The sequence below is a fragment of the Protopterus annectens genome, chromosome 10.part0 (genome assembly GCF_019279795.1).
Source record: "Protopterus annectens isolate FY-2018-M chromosome 10.part0, PAN1.0, whole genome shotgun sequence".
Taxonomy (NCBI): Eukaryota; Metazoa; Chordata; order Ceratodontiformes; family Protopteridae; genus Protopterus; species Protopterus annectens.
In genome coordinates this window covers 307,785,266-307,803,209 of record NC_056744.1, presented here as the reverse complement: position 1 = coordinate 307,803,209, position 17,944 = coordinate 307,785,266, and the positions used below count along the sequence as shown (strand labels likewise).

General features: G+C 44.8%; 1 protein-coding gene across 1 annotated transcript in view; it reads left to right on the top strand.

The window, feature by feature from the left end:
- The window catches only part of LOC122813060 (cyclic AMP-dependent transcription factor ATF-6 alpha-like), a 2,557,378-nt gene that overhangs the window by 1,094,466 nt on the left and 1,444,968 nt on the right, over window positions 1-17,944 (top strand). The window lies entirely within an intron of this gene.

The window sequence follows — 17,944 nt, the reverse complement described above, 5'->3', positions numbered from 1 at the left end:
TTGCTACATTTGGACAATGCTGTATGTGTATACCATAATGTTAACTACAGTGTCTGCATTTACCAACTGGATGACCATGTGCATGTCCACTGTGCAGGAAGCATCATGTGTGGCTGATGTGTGGATGTCCACTGTGCAAGAAGCATCATATATGGCTGATGTGTGGCATATATGTCAATGACATGAAGTGCCTGGGAGATGTGTGGACATGGTTCTAATCCCATGCGTATTGCACCCTGCCTGGCAGTTCACGGAAAACAGTAACCCTTTCTACTGTCAAATACTTGTAACAAGGGACCAGGTGATACCTTTATTTCTACTTGTATGCAGTCTGTGGCACCCAGTACTTCAGAGAGGCAGGCAGTGTCTTAAAAGACTTGCATATGGCATTAGCTGTCTCTTGGGTGTGGTAGGAAACTATATATGCCCCTCCGCATGTAGAAGCATTATGTCGAGGAGCTTGACAATTCTAGATGCTGATTGTTTCGGAAGCCTCTGCATGTCCTCTTGATTGCTGAAAGTTCCCTGTAGATAAAATAAGAAATGCTGTACCTACCGTGGTCTCCACTGGTGTGGGAAGGCCACACATTCCTATAGGTTCTTTGTGTGGGTGATGCACAGGAGGCGTGTCTCTACTCTGAATGAGTCGGTAATCTCTTGATAAGAAAAGTTGTAGTACGTTACTCACTATGAGTAAAGTTTCCTTTGGTGGTAGGAACCACCTTCCGTGTGCCATCAGTAAGTGATGCTCTACATTTTAGCATTCTTCTGTCTGCAAATCGCTCGTTTTCAGTGATCTTTCCCCTTTTATAGTCAGGAGTGTAGTACTGTGTACTTTGCCCTGCATGTGACTGTGCATTACATTTACTTTCATTTATGCCTTTGCATATCATTAGGACCTCATTTTTCTCCGATTTCTTTTGTATATTTCTTTTAGAATACATTTAGGCTTCCTGCACTGTAGTGCAACATTAGACTGAGTTGCTACAAATCTGCCCTTAGATACACAAGTTTTTTTTCCAGTGTGTGTCACTAAGTGTCTGTGAGTGAGTGTGTGTGTGTGTGTGTGTGTGTGTGTGTGTGTGTGTGTGTGTGTGTGTGTGTGTGTGTGTGTGTGTGCGTGACTGACTGTGTGTGTGCGTGACTGACTGTGTGTGTGCGTGACTGACTGTGTGTGTGTGTGTGCGTGACTGACTGTGTGTGTGCGTGACTGACTGTGTGTGTGTGTGCGTGACTGACTGTGTGTGCGTGACTGACTGTGTGTGCGTGACTGACTGTGTGTGTGACTGACTGTGTGTGTGTGTGCGTGACTGACTGTGTGTGCGTGCGTGACTGACTGTGTGTGTGCGTGACTGACTGTGTGTGTGCGTGACTGACTGTGTGTGTGCGCGTGACTGACTGTGTGTGTGCGCGTGACTGACTGTGTGTGTGTGTGTGTGTGCGTGACTGTGTGTGTGTGTGCGCGTGACTGACTGCGTGCGTGCGTGACTCTGTGTGTACTGTGCAACTTCTTTGAATTGTAGTTTTCATCCTGGGTTAACTTAGAAATTCTGGACTTCAGCTTCACTTCTAGGATTCGGGCCAAAAGAAAATGCCTCCTCTTCATCAGCAGGAAAATTCTGAGCAATGCGTATCAGATCTTTTTCAGCACGACTAGGCTTAAAAAGGCCCCAGTGGTCTTTAATGGGCAATAGGCCTTTAATGCTCTCTAATGCCAAGAATACACTGAATCAGTGGGCCCAGACAGTATCCCTGGATGCCTTCTAAATAGCATAGAGCATGACCTCTCAGGCCCTCTGCAATTGCTCTTTAAATGTAACCTCCAAACAGGTTTCATGCCTCCTAAATGGAGAACAGCAGCAGTCATCGCAATATACAAAGGTGGGCCATTTACAGATCATTAAGTGTCGATAGTCTTGTATGCAAAGCCATGGAAAGCATTTTCATGGAAATGATCAATAATGACACAGGAAAACTCCAGATACTGTACCCAACTCAATTTGATATTGTCAAGGGCAGGTCATGCCTACTCAACCTGGTGCACCAAAGCAATTGATGAGGGCAAAATAGTTCACACTGCTTACCTTGCTGTGGCTAAGGCATTTGACACAATACCCCACTTGACATTGTTAACAAACTCAAGAGGTTAGGTATAAACTACTGTTTCCTGGTGGCTCACAGACAGGACCCAGGAGGTTAGAATTTGGGAGTAGACCTCTACAAAGAGGCTATTCACAAGTGGAGTCACTCGGGTATCAGTCCTGGGACCGCACCTTTTTTTCATTTACTTCTCTGAAGTTTAGGCCAGTGTCAATGGCCTCTGACTGACTAAATTTGCAGATAATTGCAAATTAGGAGCAGTCATAGAATCCCCCACTGACCTGATTGTTCCCCAAGAAAGGCTGACTTAGACAAGTAACAGGTGTCAGACCAGTGGACTAAAATTAAATGCCAAGAAATGCATAATATTCTTCAGGAAGTCATCCACCCCTGCTAACTATCATATTGACAACACACCCCTAAGACTTGACCAAGTAATCATGAACTTGGGGACACACACTGACACTAATCTGCCTTTTGTCCATCACATGTCTACAGTAGTGAGGGAATAATTCTATGATGTTCATCATGTTACACTGCTGCAGTCATTACACTTGGGCTATCCTGCCGTCAGGCGGTTCCCCAGTCGGCCTGAGTTCCAAAGTCTTGGTCCGGCGTCGGTTGCTGTTGCCTCCTCCCTGACGTCAGTGTGACAGGGGTATATAGGATGCAGCCAACGCCATTTTCTTAAGCCTTTCTTGCTGCGCGGTGCCCGAAGCAAAAGCAGTTCGCAAGTGCCAATCGGCCGTCTCCTGAGATTTTCATTCCGAATCCATAACCAAAGTCTTCTACAAAGCTAAGCACCCCATTGGGGAAACTTTTTCTTGCCTCAGACCGATGTCAGTAAAAGTTAATAACTGTATTTCTTGTGGGAAGCAAATACCTCATAAGGATTTCCATTCTTATTGTATCCCATGCCTAGGCCCAGACAGCGACGTCACTGGTTGTTGATTTTGTGCTAGGTTTAACAAGCACACTATTAAATGTCGGTTTGATTTTGCCCGACATTATTTTGGTATAAAATTCAATTATATCATGCCGTCGGAACTTCCGACGACCGGAGTACACAAAAAGCGCAAAGACAAGGATAGGCATCAGAGGCCTAAAACGGATGAAGCCTCTTCTAGGCCAGTCGCCGGTTCTCCGGTTTTCAGCGAGGCACCTTCGCAGCCCCTGACCACCGCTTCTGTAGGACCACAGGCTGCCTCTGACTACCACGTGGAGATGGCTGGGCCTTTGGATGCACAAGTTATTCAGCCTAACGAGACAAACCTTTCAGAGGGATCCGGAGTAGGTGAGCAACCCACTGCTTCAGAGGGTATCTTCAGACCTACTCAGTTAAGCACTGAACACTCAGCTAAGTCTAAGCTTCCTTTAAAAACAAAGAAACAAATACAGCATTCTCCAGGACAGGCTTCCATGCCTAAGAAACAAATGCTCAAAATGGCCGAAGACCTAATCACTCTGATCAGGGGGTCCCATCCCCCTCCTGAAAAAAGGCCTAGACAGGATGCAGACTATGACTCATCCGACCAAGTGTCCATCTCTCTGATTCATCCTCAGACCTAGGATACTCTCTACCCCCTTATGAGGATTCTGATGCTGAGGAATCAATTCTATCAGCCTCTCCGCCTGAGGACTACTCCTTTGGGAAACCCTAAATACCATGAGGGAGCATTTCCACTTGGAAGGCCAGGATTACTCAGAATCCAAGAAAAGGCTCAGAGACTTACTTTTATTACCTCAACACAGATCCCTTGCTATTCCACCAGTGTTAGATATTGTGGATGATGTGTATACTGAATCCAGCTTAAATCCTGATTCCTTACCTCCAGCCCCTGTTAAACCTGACAGATACTACAGAGTCCCTGACTCACATAAATTTCTGTATAAAAGCCCTGTAGCTGACCTTGAAACTATTTCTCAGGGACCCAAAGGAGTTAAGGCCTCATTAAAGCCAAGAATCCAGTCCCCTCTGACAGAGATTCCAGAGCACTAGACAGATGGAGAAAGAAAGTATATACGTCTGCAACTTTAGTAATGAGAGCCTTAAATTTCCAGTTTCACATGCAAAAATATCAGCAATTTTTACTGTCTTAGTTAAAACAGAAAATACTTCCAGAAACAGATGCTCCTATTTTTAAAGAAATGCAGGATTTATTACATGTAGCTGAACAAGTGGGAAAGCATACTTTGCAATGTGATTTTGAGAGGCCTCCTGCAGAGCAGCAGTTACAGGCTCTGTCGTTAAAAGACATGCCTGGTTAAAAGAACATACGTTACCAGATCATGTTAAAGCAAAATTATTGGATGCACCTTTGCAGCAGGATGTGTTATTTGGAGTTAGGGCAGAAGAGGTATTAAAGAAAATGGAGGATAAGGCAAAATCTATGCAAACGGTGAAGGATTTCTTACAGGTTCAGCCTCCTAGATTTAGCAGAAACTGGCCAACCAAGAATTGGTCCTTTCCAATTGCAGACAGACCTCAAAGGGGAAGATACAGACGTCCAAGAGGTAGAAGTCAAACACAGGGTCCTTATAGGCCTCGACAATGGGTTGCATCAGGCCAGAAAGAAGGGGAAGACAGGCCCCAACCATATAAAAAGCAGCTCCAATGACTTCCCATTACAGCTGCCAAACAAATCCCTCTTGGCAGCCCCCTTGGGAGGAAAACTGGCACTCTTCTACCACAATTGGCAAGTGATCACCAAAGACAAATGGGTTCTCAACATTGTATTTCAAGGTTACAGGTTCCACTTTCACACTCTGCCAAAGTTAAAAGGAATGCCAAATCTGCCACCAAATCAATGGGCAGAGGCTCAAAAAGAAATTACAGCACTCATGGATATGAGAGCTATTCAAAAGGTACCATCACAGGAGCAAGGACAAGGATTTTACTGAAGACTTTTTCTGGTACCCAGAAAGGACAAAGCCTGGAGGCCCATTCTGGATCTTTCATCTCTAAACACTTACCTGGATGTTCCGAAATTCAAAATGTTGACATTACAGCAGCTTCTTCCCATGCTGGGCAAAAAAGCTTGTCTCGTGACTTTGGACCTGTAAGAGGCATACCTGCATGTCCCTATCGGACAAAACTGCAGAAGATACCTCAGATTCATAGCTGGTTCAGTGCACTACCAATTCTCTGCACTGCCCTTTGGCTTATCCACTGGGCCCAGGGTCTTCACAAAGTGCCTGGCACCAGTAATTGCATTTTGCGGACAGAAAGGAATTCAAATTTATCTGTACCTGGACTGCCTGATTCAAGCAGAGAGCAAGGACGTTCTTCTACAGCATCTGGCGTTTGTAAAAAAGTTACTAAGTTGCCTGGGGTACACAGTAAACAAACGGAAATCAAAACTAGTGCCCTCACAAGAGATTATATTCCTGGGTGCCAGCTTGAACACAATGGCCCAGATTGCTTATCTTACGCCAGACAAGCAAAGACAACTGACTCTACTTTCAATTGATGGCAACAAAGACCCATCTCCCTGCAAGAAAAATTCTGCAGGCCTTGGGTTACATGGCATCCTGCATACTACTAATTCCATATGCCAAACTGCATATGAGGAAACTACAATGGTACCTAAAGAATGTATGGTCTCAACACTGTCAAAGTTTGCAAACAGTTAAACCACTAATCCCATGTCTTCAACAGGAGTTTCAATGGTGGGCTCAAGCTTGTCACCTCAACAAGGGACAGCCTTTTACACAACCCACAGCCAGGCAAACACTGACAACAGATGTGTCGGATTACACCTGGGGGCCACACATGGCAGGCAAATGTATTCAGGGCATGTGGCCCGCAGAACAAAGGCATCTTCACATCAATCAAAAAGAGATGCTAGCTGTACAAATTGCCCTTATAGCTTTCAAGGACCTGCTGCATCCAGGACAACTACTGCTAAAGACAGACAACACCACAGTTATGTGGTACATAAACAAGCAAGGGGGCACTCACTCCTACCCCCTCTGCAGACAAGCCATGACCTTGTGGAACACAGCTATAAACTATCAAGTTCATCTGCAAGCACAATTCCTGCCAGGAGAGAAAAACACACTGGCAGACGACTTAAGCAGAAACATAATGGATCCCCACGAATGGGAATTAAATCCACAAATATTCAGAATGATAACACAGAAATGGTGGAGCCCGGACATAGATCTGTTTGCATCCCCAATAAACTGCCAGCTACAAAAATTCTGCACAAATAGTTACCGTCCACAAGCATGGAAAGTGGATGCCTTCTCATTCAGCTGGGAGAACCTACAAGTATACACTTTCCCACCACTACCTCTCCTGCCAAAGGTACTCATAAAAGCCAGGCAAGAAGAGCCAAAGATGATCCTGATTGCACCAGACTGGCCACGCCAGCACTGGTACCCAATCTTAAGGAGCTTAACACAAGAACCACCCTGGATTTTGCCTCAAATCCCACATCTGCTGACACAGCACAACAATCAAATACTACACAGCCAGCTAAAGACCTTAAACCTAGCTGCATGGAAGATTTCTTAGTCAAGCAAGCTATGCCTCTCTCCAAAGCTGTTATGGATGTCATTCTGGAGGCCAGAAGCCCAAGTACCAGGAAAGCCTATTCGGATAAATGGAAGAGATTCTGTGCCTGGAACCAAGCTCACAGCCTTGACCCTCTTGTCCCAAACATTCCTCAGATACTTCAATATTTAACTGAGATGCTGGACAAAGGCCTCTCCTTCTCATCCATCAAGATCCATGCCTCTGCCATCTCTGCTCATTCCAACACAGATCCACCAATTTTCTCTAATCCTCTGTTAAAACAGTACCTCAGAGTGGCTAGAAACATAAGGCCGCCCCGTAGAGCACCTACTCCAACTTGGGACCTCAACTTTGTTTTGGAAAATCTAACTTTACCTCCTTTTGAGTCAAATAACACAGCAGAATTAAAATATATCTCTTGGAAAACTGCTCTGCTACTGGCAATAACATCAGCACGAAGAGTTTCAGAATTACAGGCACTAATGGCAGTGGAACCTTTTCTCATTTTCCACCAGGACAGGGTGTCTTTAAGAACTAACCTTACGTTTATGCCAAAGGTGGTATCCAGTGTGGCTCTAAACCAAACTATTCACCTGCCAGCATTTTATCCTAAACCACAGAATAAAGGGGAGAGACTACTGCACTCTTTGGACATTCACAGGCAGTTACGCTTCTACTTTGGCCAAACCAAAGCTTTCAGAAAATCTGAGCAATTATTGGTAGCATATGCTGCAGGACCACAGGGAAAAGCCATTTCAAAACAGACTATTTCAAAATGGATAGGACATTGTATATGTTTCTGCTACACGTACCATGGAAATCCTGTACCTAGCAGCATTAGATCTCACTCCACCAGGGCAGCAGCCACTTCAACTGCCTACCTCAGGGGAGTACCTACCAAGGATATTTTGGAAGCAGCAACTTGGAGTTCCGTACATAACTTCACCAAGCATTGCCATCTGCCTCTATACTCTAAATCCAGAGCTGGCTTCACCACTGCAGTACTGCAGGGCCCTTATAGCCACCCCTAATGCCTTATAGAATCAGCCACCGTACCTCAGCTTTGGGATACTACCCAAGTGTAATGACTGCAGCAGTGTAACACGATGAACATAGTACAGTTTTGTACCTACCATAAATGTAGATGTTCGAGTGTATACACTGCTGCAGTCCAGGTTACCCTCCCTCCTTCCCCTCTTACTGGCTGGTACGTACAGATGTCTTCTACCCTTACTACATATGGAGAGTATTTGCTGGTAGCTGTAAGTTGCTTTTTGCTTTTCTTATGTATGTTTTATTAGCAATTGGAATTGTGTACCTATTTGGAGGCACCTGACATCTGGGGCAAGAAAAACTGAAGAAAATGGCGTTGGCTGCATCCTGTACACCCCTGTTGCACTGACGTCAGGGAGGAGGCGACAGCAACCGACACCGGACCAAGACGTTGGAACTCAGGCCGACTGGGGAACCGCCTGACGGCAGGATAACCCAAGTGTAATGACTGCAGCAGTGTATACACTCGAACATGTACATTTATGGTAGGTACAAAACTGTACTTTGTGCAACTTTTAAACAAAGGTATGGCATCTGAGTCCAAGGAAGTTATTGTTGCACTGTATTCGGCATTCATCAGACTTACTGAGTACAATGTCCCCTTCGGTATGTACCTAACCAGGCACATCTGACAATTGGAATGTTCCCAGAGGTTCATCACTAAAAGAATATAGGGCATAAGTAACATGTCCTGTGCAGACCACATTAGTCGCCTATCCCTGTATTCTGTCTCCTACAGGCTGTTATGAGAAGAGCTATGCCTGGCATACAAGGCATTGTCAGTCCCCACCCTGATGGGCATACTGTATATCCACAAAACAAACAGCACCAGAATTGCCTGTTCTAAGGACTTGTATTGCCAGGCTCTGGATTGCATTGCATAAGTGGAAATTCCTTAAGATTCCAAGAGCAGGCCAAGTTATTTCTTACACTTATTTCACTGAATTGCACTTCTAAAACGCTTATAATTGTGCTATACAGTTGATCTACTATATTTTTACACTGTTATAAAGCTTTTTTTTATTTTCACTGCATTTATGTACTGTTTTAAACTGTTTTAACATTACTAACTGTAAACTGCTTTTTCATACTGAGAGTTGTATTTTATGTTTGTGCGTGCTCTATCCAAACTTTTCTGTGCATTTTTGTCTGTTAAAAGCATTCTCGAGTCTGCTCCTTGATCTGTTTAAAACTTTCATTTAGTGGCTACAGCTAGGAACTGTATTTTTTTTCCACCTACCCTCCCTAGTGTTGTGTGTTCTTATACTTGGTGGCTTTGCAGTTGCCCGCCCATACTGTATATTTGATCTGTGACACTCCTCCCAGTCTAGTGTCATTAGTTCACTCAATCTCATAGAGAACATTTGTGAAGGCCAACCCACTCAGATTCTTAACGTTGAATTAACTTCGGTTCCAGCTTTGTCCATTTCCACTTTACTGGAAAAAAAAAATTCTAAGCTTGCCCCCCCCCCCCCCCTTTCCTGTGGCAGGTCAGATACGGATTTGCTGTGTCCAGGACTGTTTGTGAGCTCCTAAGCCCTCCCCCCCACTTAACTGGGGTTAAACTATTCCTGGTGCCATAAAGTCTTTTTTTCAAAATTTCCCTTGCAACTAGCCAGCTTTTTAGTTTTAGCACTCATCTGTTTCTTTGATCTCAGCACTTGTTCAGAACTCATTGTTAGCACTAAATAAGTTACAAATTACTACAGCACTCAACTTTCCTCACTTGTCTAGAGGAAAACAGTTTTTAGTACTTAATAAATAAGCACCTATTCAGGCATGTCTAAAGGTCAGCTCACGGTGTTTTCTCCTGTCTACCTGATGAATCTGGGCATCTTGGGACAATGCAGCAATTGCCTCACGTACACAGACAACCATCTCCTCCTACCACCCAACACTACGACCTGTGAGAGATGCACTTATATAGCCAAGCTGGAAGCAAAGCTCTCTTTACCAAAGACTGGCCTAGACAGTCAAGAGGAGAAGGTAAACACTTGCACTGCACCACGCTCATCACATAGTCCCTCAAAACCTACACCACCAAAACACACACACAGAACCACAAAACACACACCTACAATCGCAGAGGCTCTCTGTACTAATCTGCCCAAACAGAGACCTCCAAAGCAGAAATGCAAGCAACCTCCACCCCCCAACACAACCCAAATGACACACAGCGCACATACTCAGTGTGCCACTCAACTACAGCCCATAAGGCATAACGTACCCAACACTCTAGTCATAGGTGACTCTATAGTCAGGCACACTGATGTTCCACTCACCAGGCTAAACAAGGAAAAAGGTACTGTCAGCTGCCTGTCAGGTGCCAGGATCCGCCACATAACGCACGCACTCAGGTCACTCCACAACAAGTACAAATATGACTCCTGTCATTGTCCATGTTGGTGTGAATGACCTGAGACGTACCTCCCTGGACTACATGAAAAGAGACATGGAGGAGCTCTCTGATCTTGTAGCCCAGGCCGGTATTGACCCTAGCCCTGAGTAGTATCCTGCCATCACCCAGAATGACACCACAGTACAAGGACAAAATGATTGACTTAAACAATTGGCTTAAGCTTCTGGTGTCATTCTAAGGGAATCCAGTATCTGTCTGCCTGGGATGACATGATCGACAGACCACGCTACTTTGCCAGAGATAGCCTGCACCTGTCGCCCTTGGGATTCCGGATACTGGCAAAGGCTCTTGCCCACCCCTATAGTGCCTTTTTAAAGCAAGGTTCAAATGACAAATTCACCACCGTAACAGGTACAAGCAAGCAAAATCTGAGGGTAATGCTACTCAATGCTAGAAGTCTAAACCTCAAAATGCACTCACTCGAGGCACTCCTTAAAATGGAGAACATTGACATCTGTGCAGTGACAGAGACCTGGTTCAAAGCTCCAGAGAGCACCCCTGCATTACCAGGCTATAATTCATACCACACCTTTCGGCCACCAAACCCGGACCGAAACACTAAAGGTGGAGGCGTGTCCATATTCATTAAGGATATCCACACCTCCAAGCTAGTTGCTCAGCATAATGCATCCGAGATTATCCAAGTTCAACTAACTCTGTGCAAAATTGCAATCCAGATTGTAGCTTGCTACAGACCCCCCACCATGCCCCAGGATTCCCACTCCTCTTTTCTTGATACACTGGAAAATATTAAGGTACAACCCAACACTCTAATAATGGGTGATTTCAACTACCCTACCATTAACTGGGAAAACTACTCATGTACCAACTCTCTTGCTCAACGTTTTCTGGAAATCATCAATTCCAACACTTTGGATCAACTTATCCACACCCCCACCAGAGGCAGTAATATCCTAGACCTGGTCATCACCAACATGGGTGACCGGTGTTCCACACCAGAGGTCAGCTCCTCGTTGGTCAGATCAGACCACAAGCTAATAACCCTAGACATCCACATCCCACTCCCTCCCCCCATTAGGAAAAAAAACGTAAAAATTTCTCCAAAGCCAACTTCACGCTTCTTAAGACAGGAGTGGCAAACTTCATGACACCCATGCAGATGGACAATAGAGGTATGACTGCTGAATCCTACACAAATGCACTTTATAAGCACTTACACGAGTGCATGGGTCATGCTATCCCTAACAGAACCAAGATGTTATCCTCCAAAAAAGGAAGCCAATCTGGTGGTCTTCTGCCATAAACAAACTCTACAACAGAAGAAAGAAACTGTTGCAAAAAAGAGTAAAATCCCATGATTGGAGGAACTCCCTGGTCAGCCTCAGTAAGAAGCTGAGATCCCTCATAAAATCCTTCAAAGCTAGTTATGAAAACAAAATTGCCACTGAATCTAAAGACAACCACAAAGCATTCTATAGCTATGTCAAAAATCTTAATGGCAACACTCAGATCTGCTCTGAGTTACAGCACAATGACACTGAATATACAGAACCAACTGATATTGCCAACATCCTGGCAGATAGGTTCAGTGCTAACTTTACCCCCCTCTCACCCCCTAAAGGGCCCATCTTTATACCGGAAGAATGCAAAGTTCCCGTAATCACGGCTGCACAGGTAAAAACTTCACTCTCCAAAGCCAAGAACACAGCATCCATGGGACCTGACATCATCCCAGGCTGCTTTCTACATGAACTACAGAATGAACTGGCACCCCACCTAAGTACCATGTTCAATCATAGCCTCACCTCAGGCTTTGTGCCCATTGAATGGCGCACCGCGACAGTTATCCCACTCCACAAAGGGGGGGGGGCACAACAGACCCCAGGAGCTACCACCCCATTAGCCTGACGAGCCTCGTCTGCAAGGCCATGGAACATATAATCACGGAACTCATAAACAAAGACATTGGAGATCTCCAAACCCTGGACCCCACACAGTTTGGGTTTGTAAAAGGCAGATCATGTCTCCGAAGTAGTCACCAAAGCCATAGATGAGGGTAAGGTTATTCACACAGCCTATCTAGATCTCGCCAAGGCGTTCTACACCATCCTCCACTCTGGAATTATAGATAAACTCACTAAACTAGGTATAAATCCCTATGTCACAAGATGGGTTGCCGACTGGCTTACTGAAAGAACCCACACTGTGAAAGTAGCAGACTCCAAATCCGACTTCAGACCAGTGACAAGTGGAGTACCACAGGGTTCAGTCCTGGGTCCTCTCTTGTTTGGTATCTACTTCTCTGAAGTACAGGCTAACACAGAAGGTCTTTGGCTAACTAAATTTGCAGATGACTGCAAACTAGGAGCCATAATTGAAACTCCTAATGATGTGGACATCCTACAAAAGGGCCTCACTGAGACAGATGCCTGGTGCCAAAGACATGGTCTCAAGCTCAATGCCAAAAAGTGCATTGTCATCCCCTTTGGTAACAATTCTGTACCCATGAACTACCACATAGGTGGTAGTCTACTTAACACTGAAAGCATGATGAGACCTTGGGACACAGGTGGACAATAGTCTCTCCTTTGATAATCACATCGCCAAAGTGGTCAGGAAATCCTTCTACGTGGCACACCTCATCACAAAAGTTTTCTCATCCAGAAAAAAAGGTCATTGTTCCCCTCTACTCATCACTCATTAGACCCATTATAGAGTACAACGCCCCTTTTGGTATGTACCTCACAAGACATCTACAACAACTGGAAAGGCCGCAAAAATACCTCACAAGGAGGATTACAGGCCTCAAACAGATGCCTTACACAGACCGTCTCAGAAAACTCCAGCTTTACTCCTCACATATCGCCTACTCAGAGGCGATCTCTGCCTAACATACAAAGCTATGTCAAACCCAGAGCTGTGTGACATGCTCCACTTAAAGAAATCCCAAGCCCTCCGAGCTACACGCTCTACCTTCTCACCACAATAAAGAGAACATGCTGGAGGGATAGATTCCTGTCCCAGAGACTTCCCATACTCTGGAACAGACTACCTATCTATGTCAAACAAAGCTCCTCATTAGCACTCTTCAAGAAAAATCTTGATGATTGGATGGGTAATAGGAAATTCACCCCAGGGATCACTTCTGTGGTTCTGCTTGACAGGGGCACAGGAAAATAATTTTCTTGGGTGGTGAAAGCCAGGGTACATGTTTGGCTAGGCTTGTATAGGCCCTAGGGCTAATAGCCTAGTACCTACCTATGAAACCTTACCTGTGATATAAATAGGTCTTTGTGGGGAGATGGGTATAGAGACTGTCCCTTCCTTGGAACAGGCTCCCCATCCATGTGAAGCAAAGTTCCTCCCTAACCCAGTTCAGGTGTATCTTGGGACAGTTGGATGTGGAACAGTATGTTCATCCATGGTTTGGTACCTATGTCTGTAACGGACAAAGGGAACCTGTAAATAGTTCATCTCCCAAGCCCCTGCTTACACTTATCAAAGGTACCAGAACTTATCAGAGGTTTGGGATGCATGGCTTTCAGAAAATATTTTGTATTTAGTAACAAAAAACATTTTTTTGTCCATTTTCCACTGTAAAAAACTGAAAAGCTGCCAGCCCAGCCAGATATAATATTGTAAATAATTCTGTGTGATTTGGAAATATTAATATAATCCACAGATTGGTTTTACAAATGAAAAAGAGAACTATATGTTATGATTAAACTATATGTTGTACCAAGCTTCAAAAATTTAACCACAGTGCACCCTGCTGGAAGAAAGCTTATAAAGTAAAGCATTTTGACTGTTTGATCTCAGGGCTCGGAGACAGGATGTATGGATAAAGGAATTCTTTCTGTTGTCTTAGGGCAAGAGTTAATTGCTAGATTTTACATATGTAATATCTGGCTGTAGGTTCCTGCAGGTGCACATTACAAAAAGAAATGTAAATTTTGAGTTTCTGTTAGCCTGCGAAGCTAAATCAGAACTGTTAAGAATGATGTAATCTAAAATGAGTCAGCAGTGATGTGTTATCAATTTAAGACTTTGTCAGAGAGAGGGGCTCAGAGTATTTTGAATTTTGTATGAACCTGAACACATCTACTCACCAGTACTCTACCTTTGCTCTGTATGTAAGTAACTTATTTAGAACATCGTTTCTATTAGAAATAGATAGAAAATGGTAAGATTAGACTAGCTGTTTTCTATGTTTGTCAGACTATCCTACAGTATTATTTTAAAGTTTCCTGTGATTTCTGAACTCTTGACTAAACACTCTGTTGAATTGAGGAGATTTGTCTTGTGTTTTTATTATTTATTATTGAATGTTTTTAAACCTTTCAACTGTGGCTGTTTTGTGTAGAGATAATTTAAGCTCTTGAGTACATTGCATGGATATAGTGATACTGTCTAAGCCACTTTGATAATGCTTGCTGTTTGCCATACTCACTAATTGGATAATAATATTGCACAGTAAAATTGGACACCCTTTGGTAAGGGCCTTATTAGTAGCTGATATTAGTGGTCGGTGGCAGTGATTTCTACCTTATAGCCTGGGCAGAGAAGGTGGCATAGCTGGATTACCTGTGCCAGCCTTCCCCAGGAGTGTCTGCGTGTTTGTATATAACTCGTATCTCAATGTTTGTGTATCAGCTACTTGGACAGGGACACAAAGCACTGATTGGACAGAGAGGGTGCTGGAGGTTTTATCTTGACCACTAGGCTGAGACCTGTACCCTCTAGCTGTGCCAGTGGGGAGTCTTATTGGGGATCTGGAGAGAAAGAGAGAAACCAGCCCCAGACTAACTGTGATCTCTGTGTGCTCTTATGGGAAATTGTAATGTACTCTGTGTGTACTTGTTATACTTCCCATTTTGGACACCCCTCATTTGTGTAAGTAGTGAGGATTGAGGCTTCTTGATTACTGGGCCAGTGTACGGGCATCACATATTAATTGTTTGGCAGTGGTGGGATATCCACATCAAATATTAATTGATTGATAGTCGTGAGTTAGCCACATCACATATTAATTGGCTTGTAGTGGTGTGGATAGTGAATTCCTGCAGCTTGTGTACAGTGATCACTGAAGGTGTTTTTATATTCTAAATCAGCCATGCAGTGAATATTCAGAGTTCAGATCGCAATTGTTTTGTTTCTTTTGTTAGCTTAGTTAGTCAGGGAAAGCAGGCAAGCATATTAGCAGAGGAGTATGGCAAGCTGTGAAGGAGCCAGTTGGCTGAGATGTGCCAGGCTAAGGGACTGGTGCATGGAAACCTGACTAAGGCAGGCATGATTGCAGCTGTGGTCACAGCTGCATCAGAAAACCGCAATCGAGAGGATGATCAGAATGGCCATGGATGTGTACAACACTCAAAGAATGGACAGCTCAGCCTTTCTTCAGAGGACTTAAAATCCATCTGGAGCTAACGAGACTTGAGTTTGGAGGCCAGGCATTTGGAAATAGAAGCAGCTGAGAGACTGAGGTGTCTAGAGAGTGAGGACATGGAGAAACTGCAATGTTTGCAGGCTGAGGAGAATGAGAAACTGCTACATCTGGATGCTGAGGACAAGGAGCGGCAGAGGCAACATGAAAAGGAGATGCTGACTCGTTGCCAGGGTCATGGAGGTAATGGGGAAGAGAGTAACTGGACCCCAGAAGCACAAAAGGTCAGTAAATGTCTTCCACAGTTCACAGAGGGAGATCATTTTGATAGTTTCATTCATATGTTTGAGAGGGGATGTAAACAGTATGATGTTGACCAAAGGCTCTGGATACGGTTCCTGACCCCCTTACTCCATGGTAAAGCTGTAACTGTGCTGTCTAACTTATCTGATCACAATTTTTTTTGATTATATTGCCAAGTATTGTTTGTTAGAATTTGTTAAGCTAAGACCTGAAGCTTAGAGAAAAAAAGTTTGGTGTGCATAGACGCAAGGCAGATGAAAGTGTGTGAGAATATGTTGTGAACTGAGCCCTTATTTTCATAGGTGGGTGAGTGGATGTCAGGTCACCACTTTTGAAGGGCTGGCAGACCCTTTGGTGAAGGAACAAGCCCTTAGCACTTTGCTTGAGGACATGAGAATCTGGTTAGCTGATAGACAATGTGCTACTTCATATGAGTTTGGGAAGAAGGGAGACCTATACCTAACAAGCAGGGCATCACGACACAGGAAAGGGAACCCCCAGTACTGTTCATGGCTCTAAAGGAACCCATGGTGGGCAGCCCAGACTGCCCCAACAGAATCTGCCAGTAGCAGGGGAAGCCGCTAGTCCAGGTACACGTCCAGGACCTAGAGTTAAATGTTTTGAATGCAACCGGTGGGGTCGTGTGGGATATAGATATCCACGGAGGCAATATGGGGAACAAAAGGTGAGAACCAGTAAGTGGGAAGGACAAAATGACAATAGTAGGTTGTCTTGAGACAACAGGGGTACCAAACTACCATCCTGCAGATGTCCTGATAGGGAAGGATTTTGATGAGGCAGTACCAAGTGTTAGTGCAGTTACACGCAGTCAGGCTTTGAGACAAGCATGTGGGTCTGGTAGCCTGGGGGAGAACCAGACAGGCCGCATACTTGCAGCCAGGACTAGTGAGGTGGTTACTTCAGGGAGGGAGCTACCGTGCAGCAATGAGACTGAATGTGAACCACAGCTGCTTGTGGGTACTGATGGGCCCTTGGCAGAGTGACTGCAAAGGTAGGCATAAGTAGTAGTACCCAGGCTGGCAGTGAGGCACCACTGTCAGAGGATAGCAAACTTCCTGTGGAAGGGGAGCTGGGAAGGGTTACAAAGAGAGAGTTCAGACAGGCTCAGGTCTCAGACCCTACATTGCAAGGCCTGAGGCAGGTAGCTAGTGAGGCACCTGATTCTCAAGGGAAGGGGGAATCTGTATACTGGGACAAAGGGTTACTGTACAGAGAGTGGACCCCTGAGGGAGAGCTAGAAGATGAGAGTACAGAAGTTGGTAGTGCCTAGAGCCTACCGTCTGACCCTTCTAGCCATAGGCAATGATATTCCCTTTGCAGGTCATATGAGCATAAAACGTACAAAGAAAAGAAGTGTATTATGCAAAACTACTATTGGCCTGGAATTTCCAGCGATGTAACAGGGTACTGCAGGACCTGTGAGCAGTGCCAAAAGGTAGGCAAGGTAGGAGACAAGGTGAAAGCTCCTTTGATACCTTTGCCTGTGATTGAGGAGCCATTTCAGAGGGTAGCTATGGATATTGTGGGACCTCTGAATACCCCAAGTTCCACAGGGAAAAAGCATGTCCTAGTGGTAGATTATGCTACAAGATACCCTGAGGCAGTGGCTTTGTCCTCCATTGAGGCAGAAAAGGTGGCGAATGCTTTATTAGAGATTTTCAGCAGGGGTACGTTTCCCAAAAGAAATACTGACTGACAGAGGTGCCAGTTTCATGTCTGACCTGCTGGCTTGTCTGTGTAAGGACTGTAGGTTGAAGCACCTGAAGACCATCCCCAGACTAATGGTCTTGTTGAGAGGTTAAACTCTACACTCAAGTCCATGCTACGGGCATTTGCAGACCAGTTTAAAAGGGAGTGGGACAAATATTTGCCCCATCTGTATGCTTACAGAGAGGTTTCCTAGGAATCCACAGGTTTTTCACCCTTTCAGTTGCTGTATGGTCATAGGGTGAGAGGACCTCTAGATTTCATCTGAGATGAGTGGGGGAGGGTGTGTGTGAATCTCACAAGGAGTCTGTTGTGGCATATGTCCTAAACCGCAGGACAAGGTTCGGGGAACTCATGGGCTTGGCCCAGTAGAATCTGGCAGAAGCCCAACAGCAGAAAATGGTCTGGTATGACAGGAATGCTCAAGCTAGAGAATAGCTGTAGGGCAGCAGGTAATGGTTCTCATTCCTGTCGGACA